Consider the following 16,016-nt stretch of genomic DNA (forward strand, 5'->3'; position numbering starts at 1 on the left):
TCTCACTGTTGTGGCCTCTCCCGTTGCGGAGCACAGGCTCCGGACGCGCAGGCCCAGCGGCCATGGCTCACGGGCCGAGGCGCTCCGTGGCATGTGGGATCTTCCCGGACCGGGGCACGAACCCGTGTCCCCTGCATCGGCAGGCGGACTCTCAACCACTGCGCCACCAGAGAAGCCCTCCTCCATCTTTTTTCTCAAGGAGAACGGTTATCCTACCAGGAAGGATGGATCAAAGACCGTTTGTTTAGTCAACAGCAAACATGTACTGAGTGTCTGTTACCTGAGGGTCTTACTAGGTACTGCGGCTGAGGGGGGGTGGTCCAGAAATCTCAAGGAGTTCATGGTCAGAGGGGAAGATGGGCTTCTGAAGGTCACCAAGCAATGTGGTAGGACCACCACCAAGGAAAAAAAAAAAAAATGTGAAAAAGACAGATCACCCAAAAGACGTGAGTAGACCCTTCACAGAAGAGGATCTCCAAGTGGCCAATAAACATGCCAAGGTGCTCAATTTCATCAGTCACCAGGGAAATGCAAATTCAAACCACGATGCGACGCTACTAGACATGCACCAGAATGGCTGAAACGAAAAAGATGGAGAACACTGTGAGGATGTGAAACACCTGGACCCTCATGATTGCAGGTGGGGCGTGAATTGGTCCAGCCACTTTCCAAATGGAAATCCGTTTAGCGGTACCCACCACAGCACAACCTGCCCCATGACACAGCAATTCCATCCCCGGGTACATGCTCAAAAGACATGCACCAGGGCTTCCCTGGTGGCGCAGTGGTTGAGAGTCCGCCTGCCGATGCAGGGGACGCGGGTTCGTGCCCTGGTCCGGGAGGATCCCACATGCCGCGGAGCGGCTGGGTCCGTGAACCATGGCCGCTGAGCCTGCGCGTCCGGAGCCTGTGCTCCGCAACGGGAGAGGCCACAGCGGTGAGAGGCCCGCGTACCACAAAAAAAAACCCAACAAAAAAAGACATGCACCAGAAAGTTCAGAGCAGCACCTTTCAAAATAACCTCCAACTAGACCCTCCCCAATGGGCGAGGCATCCCCGCAGAAGTTAACATGGGACAGGTGTGATGGAGGAGGGAGAAGGTCAATTAGCAAAGCTTCTCCAAGAAGGTAACTCCCAAGGTAAGTCTACAGGAAGAAGCTGCCCTGGGATTCAGGCACGGGGGTGGGAAAATGGACAGAGGCAAGAGATGTGAGACAGCTTGGTTCCTGCAGGGAACAACCAGGCATTCAGAACTACCGGAGGATAAAGCATGACACGGGCGTCGGGAGATGAAGATGCCCGGGCTGGGGTGTCAGACTGAGAATGGCCTTACATGCCAAGTGAAGTGCTTAAGCGTTTACTCCAGGGTCCTGTGGAGCTACTGCAAAATTTTCAATGGGTGAGTGTCACTCTGGCCTTGGGAATTAGATGATCACACCAGCAAGGGGGTCGGGGGAGCCTGGGAGGAGAAGGGTCCGCCGACACAGAGGGCTTTAAAGTCAAATAGAGCTGAGTTGCTTAAAATGAGTTGAGGATTACACATGAGTATAAATACCTCTCAGAGTCATAAGGAAACTTGAGGTTGTGAAAGGGAACTGCTACCAATAATCTTTGAAGGATCAGAGAAAATGAAAGACGTACGAGACAAAGACGGAGGGTGAGACAGACAGAGAAAGACGGGGACAAACCCTAGAAGAGGCTGTCCCAATTTTGGAAAACTTTACAAAAGGTAGAATCTTGGAAACTACAGTCTCTGAGTCTGCCAGTCCCCCTGACAACATTCAGGAAAGGGTCCAGGGACCACCGGGGGCTAGAATGGAATTCACCGACGAAACAGGTGATACAAGAAAATGCACAGAAACCGCACATCTGAACTTTAGCAAATCCTGCTACAGGCCCCTGACAGCGTAAAGAAAACTGTGAGCAGAATGACCACAAGATAAATGGATTCACCACTGGCTTAAGAACCTCACTCAAAAGAGACAAGGAGGGCTTCCCTGGTGGCGCAGTGGGTGAGAGTCCGCCTGCCGATGCAGGGGACGTGGGTTCGTGCCCCGGTCCGGGAAGATCCCACATGCCGCGGAGCGGCTGGGCCCGTGAGCCATGGCCGCTGAGCCTGCGCGTCCGGAGCCTGTGCTCTGCAACGGGAGAGGCCACAACAGTGAGAGGCCCGCGTATCGCAAAAAAAAAAAAAAAAAAAAAAAAAAAAAAGAGAGAGCCAAGGGTCTTCATCTGGGGGTCACCTCTCCTAAAATGCTGGCGAACTCTGCTTTTGATCCTTTAGAGCATGCCATGGTAAAAATTGTGGTAAAATATAAATAACATAAAATTTACCATTTTAACCATTTCAAAATATACAGCTCAGTGGCATTAAGTACATTTACATTGTTGTGTGACCATCACCACCATCACCTCCTGAACTTCTTCATCTTCCCAAACTGAAATTCTGTCCCCATTAAACACTAGTTTCCCACTTCACTCTTTCCCCAGACCCCGATAACCGCCATTCTACTTCCTGTCCCTATGAGTACGACTACGCTAGGTACCTCATAGAAGCCGAATCAGACAATACTGTCTTTCTGTGATGGGCTTATTTCACTTAGCAGACTGTCCTCAAGGTTTATCCATACTATAACATATATCAGAACTGCATTCCTTATTGAGGCTAAATACTATTCCATTGTACGTACAGATCCCGTTTGGTTTACTCATTTGTCTGTAGATAGACATGTGGGCTGATTCCACCTTTAGGTATAGGATGCCTTTTTTTTTTTTTTGCGATACGCGGGCCTCTCACTGTTGCGGCCTCTCCCGTTGCAGAGCACAGGCTCCGGACGCGCAGGCTCAGCGGCCATGGCTCATGGGCCCAGCCGCTCCGCGGCATGTGGGATCTTCCCGGACCGGGGCACGAACCTGTGTCCCCTGCATCAGCAGGTGGACTCTCAACCACTGCGCCACCAGGGAAGCCCAGGATGTCATTTTTTTATTAACAGTTTTCAATAGGGCTTAGGAGGTAGGCTACTGCACAATGGAAGGGATAAAGAACTGTTATATGACAGTGAAGATTCAGAAAGATCTCTAACTAGTAAAGTTCAAATGTGGATAAGACTCATAACTGTCTTTCCATATCCATTCTCCCTTCTTCTATAGTAACATAATTTTTTGAAAATTTAGATTATATTTCCCAGATCCCCTTGTAGCTAAGTGTGGCCACCTGATTACCTTCCGGCCAATGGAATATAAGTAGACGTTGATAAGTGTAATTTCCAAATCATGCTTTTAAAAGGAATAAGCACGCTGCTTCCTTCCTCTTGCTAGCTAGAAGGCAGATGTGACGGCAATTGCTAGAGTAGCCATCATGCACCGTGAGATGAAAGCTACATGTTGAGGAAGACAAAAACAAGATAGAAGGAGCATAGGTTCCCAGCCTACGACGTTGTCATGTAAAGTCTGGACCACTTATGCTCAGACTGTTGTTACCTGAAGGAGAAATAAAGCTCTATCTTGTTTAAGCTACTACCATTTTGGGTCTCTCCGAAATAAAAAACACCAATATACTAACTAATATTTCAGCCAACACTGAGTTATCTAAGAAGCAAAATTATGTTTTTGTTTGTCCATTACTGTGTCATTTAGATACAGCGGGTGGGATTTTCCTCAAATTCGTAGACTATGTCTTATGGTCTGACCTTAAATAGAGACTACATGATGTACCCAAAATTCCCTTGGAAAGCCGAAGTCATCCTCTAGAGAAGCAGCATATATTTCCCATATGGTGTGCCCACCTCTGTGTATCCCGCTCTGTGGGGAGCAGCCGTGACTGAGTTATTTAAAGGTCAGACATTCTTCAGAGCAAACTGGATTAACTGCCCAGCACTGAAGCCATTCAGGTTGAGAGGGTACTGTTTTGGTAAATGAATTGGAGATAATCGTTTATGGGTTGATAAGAAGGTACCATGAGAATAAAGTATGGGTATTACAAAACTCTTCCTCCCTAGACAAGATCAAATAGTTTAGTGAAAAATTACGTCCTCCAAATGAAACTATGGAGATAATAAAAAGATCAGTGCTTTCCTGGGGGAGGGGGAGGGGGAGAGATGAACAGACAAAGCCCAGAGGAATTTTAGGATATTGACAATACTCTGTATAATATTATAATAATAGATATATGTCATTATACATTTATAAGACCCATAGAATGTATAATACCAAGAGTGAACCCTACGGTAAACTATGGACGTTGGAAGATTATGATGTATCAATGTAGGTTCATTCTTTATGGTTACCAGGTGGAAAGGGTGTGGGGGGGGAGGGATAGACTGGGAGTTTGGGATTGACATGTGCACACTACTATATTTAAAATAGATAACCAACGAGGACCTGCTGTATAGCACAGGGAACTCAGCTCAGTATTCTGTAATAACCTAAATGGGAAAAGAATTTGAAAAAGAATGGATACTTGTGTGGGTATAACTGAATCACTTTGCTCTACGCCTGTAACTAACACATCACTGTCAATCAACTATACTCCAATATAAAATAAAAGTTTTTTTTTTAATGTAGGTTCCTCCTTGGTTAAAAAAGAAGTGTCATTTTGGTGAGTGATGTTGATAATGGGAGAGGCTATGCATGTGCAGAAATCTCCGCACCTTCCTCTCAGTCTTGTCGTAACCCTACAGTTGCTCTAAAAAATTAAGTCTTTAATTAAAAAAATAATAATGTTCCCACCTCCATCTACTGAGCAGGTCTTAGGAGTAACACAGTCAATGGGAAGTAATCTCATCTTCAAAAGCACTGGATGGGTAGGGGGAGGAGGGGCAACAGGACTCTCTGAGAGGACTGAGCTCTGGACCCAACCATGAGGCCAACCCAATCCCTCCAACATTCCCTCTACAGGAGCCTTGACGGGAACCCAGCAGGGATGAGGGCTGGCGCAAGAAGGGGCGTTCTCAGCCGCTACACCCATCTCAGGGAGAATGTGGGACAGTGATAGCACCTGGGCCGGGGAGGGAGGATAAGGGGAGTGGGAAGTTGGTGGTCTTTCCTTCTGCATCCATTGCATCCAGTACTTGGCCCAGTACTGAGGGCTTGCTTCTGTCAATTCCCACACGTCCCCGCCATCTTGTTTTTCCAGCTGACTCAGGTGCCTTCTAGAACGACCTCCTCTCCCGACCCCGGAACAGCTCACATGCCTTGGACCTGAGTTCTATAGCCTCACTTGTTCAGAAGTGTGTTTTCCTGATGCCACACAAGGCTAGTCCCTGCTCAACTCAACTTCTCACCTCCCTTCTCAACCCCAGCCCTCAGGCCAACCTCTGCCGCTTTCAAGTAGGAGGTTTGAGTATCAGATTCTTCAAGGGCTGTTCCCTTACTGTTTTCTTCCTTTGCACTTTACAGCAAACCTCCCTACACAAACCAAGATTATCGCACCATGACCGGCAGGCTAACGTGTTGGCGGCACAGGTGTCCCTCGCACCTCTGCCCTGCGGGGGGAGGGGCAGCTCATATTCTGCATCTTTTTTCTAACGGGTTCAGAGAAAGAATTCACCACAGTAAACAATCTCAGGTCCTCAGAAGTCATGTAAAGAGGGTGAGCCCCATCTTTGGATCACCCACTCTCTAGAGAGAGCACCTGGAATATTCCTGTCCCCAGAGCCAAGAGATCATGAGGCACGTTCCCAGACCTTTTCAGGTGCTTATGTGGGAAACCAGAGATAGCCAGGGGCCCTGGACACAGGCCCGTGTTCTTGTGGGCGCCATGCCGGTTGGTTCCAGGTTGGTGGGTGGGCCAGTCTCAGCCCATTTCTCAGGTGGGCACAGAGAGGCGCGTCACTCTCCACCTTGGATGGACTCGGAAGTAGAATGGAAAGCTTCTCTCTCCTGGGGAGGCCTTTCCACTACTCTCTCCTTCCCCCAGAAAGCCTTCTTTCCTCCCCAAAGCATAACTCCCTTTCAAAAAAAAAAAAGGAAGGGAAAAAGAAGCTCATCCCTGCTTGGGAGTGACGGAAGGGTATCGCTTTTCACTCTGATGGGCCGCACATTAGACGAGCAGGGCCACGATTGTTAACAATGCTTTCTGTAAAGGGCAACGTGCAAATTAATAATAATTATCAGTCATACTTAATTTTCTCCCAGTTTAAAAACTGGAGCTCGTTCCACTTCACCCTTGGCGTCTTCCAGGGTCAGCACGGCCAGGCACCCCCTGGGATGTCTGAAGAATCCTCAGAAATCCTCCAAGCATTTCATTGCCCCACTCCCCTTAAGACACAGCTCCTGATTGCCCCACAGCCTGCCTGGTAGGCAGACAGGAAGCCCCTCTGCCTTGTAAACACCATGTTGCAAACAGACACTTCCCCAGGCTCGTGTAAGGCGGGGTCACCCGCCTGGGAGTGGCTTGTCCCCGGGGCAGCTCCCCAGGGCTTCCCAGCTCCCTGACTTAGAGAGCTGCTGCCTTGAATCTGAGTAACTTGGAGGGTGGGACGGAAGTTCCCAAGGAGCCAGGGCTTAGCAGCTGGACTTTGCCAGGGGCTCCGGGGTCTGAAGCCCCCCAGAGGAGGACATCTGCCTTGTCTCGCCCGTACTGGACTGCCAAGACACAGGGCTTTGCCCCTTCAGATGCCCACAGAATCCAGGGAGGTGCCTGGAGGGTGCGTCCCCAGAGGATGACTGAACCCCACAAAGATCTCAGACACCGAGTCATCAGCCCCCGGGGCTGACCCAGGCCTCCTCTGTGCTGGCTGCTACCAGGCAATCATTCATGCCCCGAACACGAGCTGAGCATCACCAGATGCCGGCCCTGCAGTGGGGAGCTGGCACTGAACACGATGGTTGGGAAGTTCTCCTCATCGGGAGGGGGAGGCGAGAGGTAAGAACACCCATCAGGTCTTGGGGGACCTGAGTCAGGCTGGAGGAGAGGGTGTGGATTCATGGAGAAGATAGCGGGACTCAGCTTTGAAACTAGAACACAAGACCTTGGACTTTGGACTTTCCCTAGGAGGCGGGTGGCACCAAAGGCTTCTGAGTATGATGACGACGGAGAAGAATCTCCTGGGGAAGCAAGGAAGAGAGCAGGGCCCGGAAGGCCCATGAGCAGGCCTGTGGTGACGGTGACGAAGCTGAGTGGTGTGGCCGGGAGGACGATGGGGAAATGAGAAGAAGTAAGAACGCTGGGGAAAGGAAGCACCGTCGAAGCTGGCTGGAGAGCGGGGACAGGAAGAGGGAGGAAGGACTCAGAGGTGACTGCGACATCTCCAGACCAGGAGTCTGGTTTCACTAGAGACCCCCAAATGGGGAAGTCTGGAGAGGAAGCCTGCTCTGGGGATGAAGAGCTGGGCTCTGGGCGTGTGTGGATGTTGAAATGGTGAAAATGACCAGCGTGGGCTTGGAGACAAGGGTCTGGGGTGAGGGAGCTAAGCACGTCCACGGCCGGCAAGAAGAGAAATGTGCAGAGGAACGCCAGGAGGTGCACACGGTGAGGAAGAGGCTCTAGGAAGGGGTGCTGGGCAGCAAATGCTACAGACGCTGCAGAGAGAGATGCAATTGGGAGGAGGCCATTGGAATCTGCTATTACAAGGCCACCAATGACCTTAGAGGAAGCCATCCAGTAGAGAAGCCTGGGCAGAGGGAGGCAGGGCACCACCGTGATCAGAAGGACTTTAGTCTCTGCGAGTCCCGCCATGACACGGGTACCACGAAGGAAGGAGCGGGTCCCCTCTCTGCTCAGCCCGTCAGAGCAGCTCCTACTGATGTATTCTTGGACAGCAGACTTTGAAAACTCATGGGGTGTCAGAATATAGAGCCCATTGATCCAAGAGGGAACAGGCTCAGACAGACAAGGAGGTGAGTGGGGGACAGCTAGGATGAGACAACTCATCTTCTATCCCCATCCTGGAGCCTTAACATCACACCACAGCCCCCCGTGTTCTCTTAAGCACAACAACAGGCCAAGGAGAGCTCTGAGTTTTGGGTTTTCTCAAAATGAAACTCCCAAGATGTCAGTACAGAAGTGAATGCAAGATGCAAAGGCCCACAAAACGTTGGCTCGAAAACCCCAAGAACAAGAGGCCAGTAATTTCCAGCGCAACCTGGTTGGGGGGGGTTGGCCCTGAGAGTTTATCTGCGACAGCCACACAGGAAGGTGACTCTGAAGTAGTCTACTTCACCAGGTGTTGGAAGGAGGCAAGAACGAGAGACCCCCACCACCATCACAAAAGCCCCTTCTCCAGCACAGGATATGGGCAAGCAGCCCGGTGTCCACTCATGCTTCCAGGGTCTCACCATGGACGGCTCTGGTTTTCTAACCGCCAACAGGCTCCTGCCCTGGGGAAACGGGCTGTGAAGTGGGGCTGTGGGATTCGTAAGGGGACTGCCCAGCTTTGGGATCTGTTTATTCAAGGCCATTGAATTTCTTAAATTCAAATCACGTCCTCAGAACAACCAACTTTTCTACAGACAGTATGACACGGCCACTGTGATCTGGAGAGCTACCAACTCTTAGAAATGAAGTGATCTCCGTCTCCATTCTCACGGCTTTAGTTTCTACATCTGACATGTATTTCCCCCGAATACATCTCCCAATGGGGAACTCACTACCACAAGGCCGCCCATTCCATTGTTAATCCGGTCTGACTTTCTTCAAGATCTTCCTTGTGGAGAGCTGAGGTCTATTTCCTTATACTTTCCCTTCATTAGTCCCTTTTCCTTCTTGGAGAATGACCTCCACAGGGCAGGTCTTCACCTTTTCCAAAGGATGCTGCCCTTCAAACATCTAAAGATGGACATGACTTCTCCCTTACATCCTCTTCGTAGAGAAGAACATCTCTCCTTCTGTAAACGTTTTGTATTATGCCACCACTATCTTGGTTACCTTTCTCCAGGTATAAGGTAGTTTATCTGCATCCCCGCTAAACGCAGCACCTGGCCTTGAACTGCTCTCCAGATGGATGGAAGCATCTAAGAGTGGAAATGGGCCTTCCCTTAGCCAAAGGGCAGAGAAAGTTGGGACTCATGGGAATTACTGGCTGACTGTTGGAGGCCCAAGAATCAAAGATGACTCTCAGGTTCCAGCTTGGGAGCACTGAGGTGCTAGGTGTGTACGTGGGAGGACTGAGGAAGAGAGAAAAGGAGAGGAAGGCTTGGGGGGGGTGGGAAACCAAGAATCCAGCAGTGGAAGACCTAAGACCAGAGTTGTTCTCCCAGCCTCCAAGGAACAGATCATTCCCAGCTCTACAAGCTGTCCGCAGGGTGCAGGAGGAGATGAAATGCCTCCAAACCCAGCACGTCACAAAACCAGCACATCACAACCTGGCAACGGCAGTACGGGAAAGGAAAATATAGGCCGACCTGACTTGCGAGCATAGATGCAAAAATCCTAAAGGGAATCGCAGCAAATCAAGCCTAGCGCTGTACGGAAAGAACAAAACTCCTTGACCAAGTGGAGTTTATTCCGGAAGCGCAAGCAGAGCAGAAGGAAGTTAATAATATAACATGTCACGCAAATCTACCTCAAGGTGAAAGAACACAAGCGTTTCCCAGTAGATGCTTCAAGTTGTAATGGACAAACCTAACTTCCATTCATGCTTTAACACATCCTTACAAATGAGGAATTGAAGAAAACTTCCTTCACGCGTGACACTTGACTTCAAGGCATCGGCCCTTAAGGAGCTGTGACCACATCAGTGAAACAAAGCCTCAGGCTCCCGCCAGTCCCTGGGCATGCGGGAGGCCGTGAGAATATAGACGGCAAAAACGGCAGCAGTGGCTGCCTCTCTGCTTCCTGGACAGCGTCTATTCGTGCGAAGAGGCACAAACACACACCTTCTCTGGTCTCGTGGTCTCTGGCTTCCCTGGAGCCTTAAATCTAGCTCCCTGGTTGGGGGGAGCGGATCAGACACCACTAGCCAAAGTAATGTTCTTTAATCATCTTGGAAACGGACTGAATTCAAGACTTGACAATAAACCCAGAAAGCGCCCATGTGGCTCAGGACCGGTCCCTGCACGGAGCCCCGAGAGCACCCCAGGGAGGCACCAGCGGCCTCCTCTGCAGCCCGCATGTGTTCACTACCCATCATCACCCCACCTTGCCTCTGACAACAGCCGACTCCCGCGTGGAGCTGTGCTGGGGGTTAGCCAAAGAAATCAGTGAAGACAAAGTCCTGTTTTCCAGAACAGAGGCTATTCACCTGGGTTCCGTGGTGGACAGCAGAGGTCTGAGAAGACCCTGAGGTTTTCTGCAAAACTTTGCAAGAGCGTGTGTGTGTGTGCACACGTGTGCCTTTTGCCAGGGGGGTAGGGGGTGGAGGAGATGATCTATCACTTTATCAGTTTTTCAAAGAGGCCCGTCATTGACAGAGGGTTCGCAACTCTTCCGTAAGAGCTGCAGATGTGGACGTGATCTCACCCAGAAAATGCACTGAGGAGGTGGGTGGCCTCAGCCCGGCTGCATGGAAATGGCTGTGGGGAGAACTGCCTGACACGAATCAAAACCACCAGGCCATTCAGGAACAAATGCTCAGACCCAAAAGCCAGAGGTACGTCCGCAGAGATCTCATGGTCCTGGGAAGAAAACTTGGGATGAAGAAGAAGGATGTGAAGGCTGAAGAGGTGACTTCTTAGAGAATACACAAAATCGGGTTGCTTAACCCTGCAAGGACAGCAGCTCCAAGACAGACGAAAGGAAGGACCAGCAGACGGCGCGGTGGCTTTCCGTGGATGGCCAACAGAAAAGCACAAATGCAGGGGACTCCTGCAGGGAGCCCCGGCAGCAGCAACGAAACACGTTCTCTGGCGACGATCAGTGCAAAGGAAAAGGGAGGCGCCCCCTAACAGCGCTTATGGCCTTAATGCCGCAAAGCCAGACCTTGGAGTATGGGGGAGGGGCAAGGAAGGAGGAGATGGGGCACAGGGGATGAGCCCCTGGTCTAGGCCAGAGTTATCTCACCTCGTTCTCGCACACCCCACAGAGATGCCGAAAGGAATACCTGGGAGGGTGCACCCGAAGAGCGCTTAGCACATGTCTGCTCAGTGTTAGGAATTAGTTTTGTAAGCATTGCTATTTTCTTCTATTTTGTATCTCTCAAGTCTCAACTCGAATGTGACTTCTTCAAGGAAGCCTCTCCCTAACCCCCAAACTATACTGGGCTCCCTTTCTGTACACTCAGAGGACCCCATCATTGTCACGACTGTCATTACGTGATATGTGTCTAGTGTCCTGCCCACCAGACTAACTTCCACGAGGCAGGAACATTATCTGTCGCACTCAGGACCCTCAGAGCCCGGCACGTGCCCGGCACCCGGAAGGTGCTCCGTGCAGAAGTGCTAAGACAAGGAACGGCACGTTGGAGGTGAGGAAGGGGCCGTGGAAAGCATCTCGTGTGCACTTGGAGGGAGACGGGGAAACTGACACCCAGAGACGAACACGGACTCACCCAGGGTCACAGGGCTGGGAGCGGAGGAGTCAGGCAGGAACACGGTCCCTTGACTCCACAAGAGGCAGAAGCCTGGAAGCTGCCTTTAGTCTTCACAGCCCAGCCCTGCCCCCCACGAGGAAACCACACAGACTCATTTGCCTGGGTCAACAACAACAGCAGAAAGACTGGAGGACACGAAAATGAAAAGTGCACCACTCCCTCTGCACCCCACCCTCTGCCCCTCGCACCACCCTGTACTCACATCCTCCGCTGCTGCTACGCGGGGATTTCTCACCTGAGACATCCTGGGGAGAGATCCTGCGGTGGTGATGGCTGAAGAGCCAGGCTGAGCAACAGGCGGCCGGTCACTGATGCTCAGACCCTGCAGGCCAGACGGGCCAGCGCTCTGGTAGGACGTGAAAGGCACGGTGAGGACGGAAGGACGGGGTGGCCAGTGCTATGGAGTGAGGAGGGGACTGGGAAAGACTTTAAAGGCGATGAGGTTGGAGCTGGGCATCCAAGGATGCATTCCCGGTCCACCAGGCAGGCAGAGGAAGGGAAGGGCAACGTGGAGGGAAGGAAGAACACGTGCAAAGGTACAGAGCAGGCAGGGTGACCTGGGCTGGGGGGCAGGGGGCCTTGCTAGCCACGCTAAGGGGTACGGACCTTCTCCAGAGGGCAAGAGCAGCTCTGAAGGGTCTGCAGCTGAAAAGCGACTTGTTCAGATTGGCTGCCTTACATCACCGTGGCAACAGGAAAGAGGCTGGGCTGGGAGTTGGGGAAGGCTGGAGGCAGGCGTCTCCCACTGCGGACAAACTCTAAAGCTCAAAGCCATGTGCCCTGACTGCTAGACCCGCTAGACACAAGAAGGAGCCAGTGTCTGCTCTGTGCCACCAGTCACCCACTTTTTCCCATTCATCGGCCCCCACCCTCCAATCGCATGCACCTTGCTACAGCTATACCTCGCGTATCCGGAAGTCACTTAGCTGATAACCCAACTATCCGTAACCTCCCAGCCACTAGCCTGGAAGCAAACAGAAAAGACCTGGAGACGGCCACGATTCAGGCCCCCAAAGTCATGCCCTACAAGCCACGATCTCCACAGGCACAGACAGGCTGCCACGTGGGCTGGGTCATCTCTGGTCATCAGCCCAGCTCTGGTGCTTCCTAGCAGTGTGGTCTCGGCCCCCAGTTTCCCCCCAACATGAAATAAAGATAACAGCTGTAGGGACCTCAGAGTGTGGCTGTGAAGATTAAAGGAAATGGAGAAGTACTTAGCCCACTGCCCAACACCATGAAGTTATAGCTAAAGGGGGAAAGGACAAAAAGAAAGATGACGGAAATTTTGCCCCGAGCAGACCCAAGGTACAATATGGCAGGTAGAACCGTTTGATATTTTCAAGAAATTATTAAATCACATACCGTGATTTACACGTGCTAGATTGACAAAGGCAAGCAACACATTTGACAAAGATTTCCTTTAAAACTGGATACCACGAAAAGTTTTGGTGTTTAGAAGGTAGAGCTACTGGAAAAAGTGATGTGTGCAAATTCACTTACAAGAATGACATAATTCTGTGTGTACCTGTGTACCTCGAAAGCATCCCCCCATATCTGTAAAACACACATCGTGTTTAACAGAATTGAATAAGATGCCATCAGTTGGACCTAGAGACTGTCATACAGAGTGAAGTAAGTCAGAAAGAGAAAAAAAAAATACCATATACTAACATATATGGAATCTAAAAAAAAAAAAAAGAAAAGAAAAAAAATGATCAGAAGAACCTAGGGGCATGACGGGAATAAAGATGCAGACCTACTAGAGAATGGACTTGAGGATACGGGGAGGGGGAAGGGTAAGCTGGGACGAAGTGACAGAGTGGCATGGACATATATACACTACCAAATGTAAAACAGATAGCTAGTGGGAAGCAGCCGCATAGCACAGGGAGATCAGCTCGGTGCTTTGTGACTACCTTGAGGGGTGGGATAGGGAGGGTGGGAGGGAGGGAGACGCAAGAGGGAAGAGATATGGGGACATATGTATATGTATAACTGATTCACTTTGTTATAAAGCAGAAACTAACACACCATTGTAAAGCAATTATACTCCAATAAAGATGTTAAAAAAAAATTAAATCACTTTTTCGACTATAGGACTTCTCACAGACTTTAGTGTGCGAGCGTGCTTGATAAATCTCTAAGGAAGGAATAGGGTTTCCTATTTCATGAACTTTTAGACAGGAGTTCTTTTCTTTTTCGTGGAACATCTTGCAGGACAGATGGAATAGTTTTAGAAACTCTGATTTAGTAAATAAATTTTTTAAAAAAAGATACCATCGATTGTAAGATGCACCATTATTTTGTGCGCCATTAAGAAAGAAATATTGCTGCCTGTTATAATGGTAGGATACCATTGATGCTAAGATGCATCTTGATTTCAGAATTGTTAAAAAGAAGTGAAAATATGTACATCTTCGAAATGATGGAATATTCTAATATGTAATATATGTTTGCTGTGGGAGTGTCTCATCTTGCCTTTGGGCAGAGGTCAGATGTAGTCTTTCCTTTGTCCGCCTCCCACCCCATCTATGACAGAAGCTCAAAGCTCAAAACTTCACGCCTCTCCCTTGAGCTGCTGGCGACCACCCTATCTTGCCCCTCCAGAAGCTTCCTCTCTTAAGAAGCTGATCCAGGCTTTCAGCCCACCCACAGCTGCACCAGACAAGTCTTCTGGTTCAGAGGTCCCACAGGGCTGGCCAGCTCGGCTTCTTGGGGTGAGCCTCTCTGAACTAATACCAAGTCAACACTAGTTGAGCGCTTGTCTGAACCCAAGCTGGGGCCTCCGATGCTGGGCTGCCCAGGCAAAGGCGACTGGCTCTCCTTCTCCCACTTCTCAGCCAGTAAACTTGTGATCAACCACTAACCTGGGACTACGGAGCAGCCTCCACTGTGGAACCTCCCCATCGCGACCCCTCCAGTAACCCCAAACATGCTTTTCACCCAGTTAGCTTCCACTTGATTCTTCTCCAAAGAAACGAAAAGGGGTGCATGGGAGGGAGGGCGGGAGGGACAGGGAGGGGAGGCAGAAGGTCCTCTTCCCCTACAGCTTGTGGAGAGAAGATAGTTTGTCGTCCCTCACCTAAGAGATTGGCAGGGGTCTTAAAACCCCAGTGAGGCCCAGCATACAAAGACCCTGAGCTGTCCCTACCCAGCGTCCCAGCTAGTTATTCTCCAGAAAGCAGAGGAGGGTACCCTGAAGCAGGAAGAGAGAGCTGGACCGTTTGAAACTGTCTTCCTGGACCCACACCGCGATGGCCACACTGAGGAAGCAGGTAAGCACAAGACGTCCACTCCCTTGTTCTGCAAACACCCAGTGCCAGCCGGGCCCGGCTGGAGCCCCAGGCCACCTTTCCACACCACACAGGGTTCCCAAGCAACGGCACCAGCCCCATCACTTCAGGAGCTTATTCAAATTTTAGAAAAATACAGATTCCAGACCCCACCCTTGGAAAGCTGTGCTGTAGGGGGTGCCTGGAGAATGTGTGTTTTAACAAGTTCTGGGAACCAGTGCCCTACTGGGTGGTCCCAGGCCAGGAGGAAGGGAGCTGTGGAGGAGAAGACAGAACGACCACACCGGCAGGAAGAGAAGGGGATCCAGACAGGACCCTGGAGGCAGACCTGGCCTACTTCTGGCCCTCATTTCGCCTAAACCCACTCCTCCTCTCTGCAGGAGGCTTGCAACTCACTTGATACCACATCCTGCTGCTTTCATGTCGCCTTCCTTTTCCCTCTGAACAATCTCCTTCCTCCTACTGACCTGAACCTCTTGCTTATCTACCCCAGGCCTGGGATAGGCCAGCACGCACGCCCACGCGCACACACATGCACACACGCACACAGAGTCACACAGGGACACCCGGGGTGTAAACACGAATCCGCTGACAGCAGCCACTGTCTGGGAACCCACGCTCGCTAGCGGTCCTGGTGGCTAAGGACCCCTTATGCGAAGGCTCACCGAGAGAGCTCTCAGACGGGAGGGCAGACTCTTTGACCCCACGACAAAGGGCGGCCTTAAAAGAGGCAGTAGAAGGCTGCGGCCACGCTCGGACCGCACAGACACGGCCAGCAGTGGCTACCTAGATAAGGATGGACAGTCGCCGAAACGCCCTTCTATCTCCGGGATTACTGGGCACGCTTGTGTGCGGATCCCGTCCCCAGCAGTGGACCCTATTCACGGAGCCAGAAGACAGCAGGCTCTGTCCAGCCCACCCGCTGCAGCTGACGCTCTTAGGGCGCACGGCTCCCCGACGGTCCGCGGGCAACTCTGTCTCGGCCTCGGGCCCCCACGCGTGCCCTCCGCGCCCCCGCGCCCCGGCCACACACCTGCAGTCCCCGCTGGGCACCGAGCCCCTCTCCAGCGGCGACTCGCTGCGACTCCGGGTACGGTCGGGACCACCACGCCCGAGCTGGAGACGAGCGCGGTAAGTCCCAGCATCTATCCGGGCTCCGCTCCGACGGCGGGCTGGGGGCGGGGCCACGCCGGGGCCGGGCCTGCTCGGGACGGGAGCGGGGCGGGGCTGACCACCCAGCCGGCCTCTAGCGCCA

At 51.5% G+C, this 16,016-nt stretch overlaps 1 protein-coding gene across 4 annotated transcripts in view; it reads right to left on the reverse strand.

Annotated features, from left to right (window-relative positions):
• Positions 1-15,973, reverse strand: part of PIK3R5 (phosphoinositide-3-kinase regulatory subunit 5) — a 77,484-nt gene extending 61,511 nt beyond the window's left edge. For 2 of the 4 annotated variants that reach the window (XM_033422864.2, XM_004266851.4), the window contains exon 1: positions 15,795-15,949. The gene's annotated coding sequence lies outside the window, so the exon portion shown is untranslated. Of the gene's footprint in view, positions 1-15,794 lie in introns of all 4 variants that reach the window. The other 2 variants (XR_007473341.1, XM_033422865.2) reach the window with 2 other exon arrangements.
• Between the last annotated feature and the right edge of the window lie 43 nt (positions 15,974-16,016).

The sequence above is a fragment of the Orcinus orca genome, chromosome 19, assembly GCF_937001465.1.
Source record: "Orcinus orca chromosome 19, mOrcOrc1.1, whole genome shotgun sequence".
NCBI classification, from domain to species: domain Eukaryota; kingdom Metazoa; phylum Chordata; class Mammalia; order Artiodactyla; family Delphinidae; genus Orcinus; species Orcinus orca.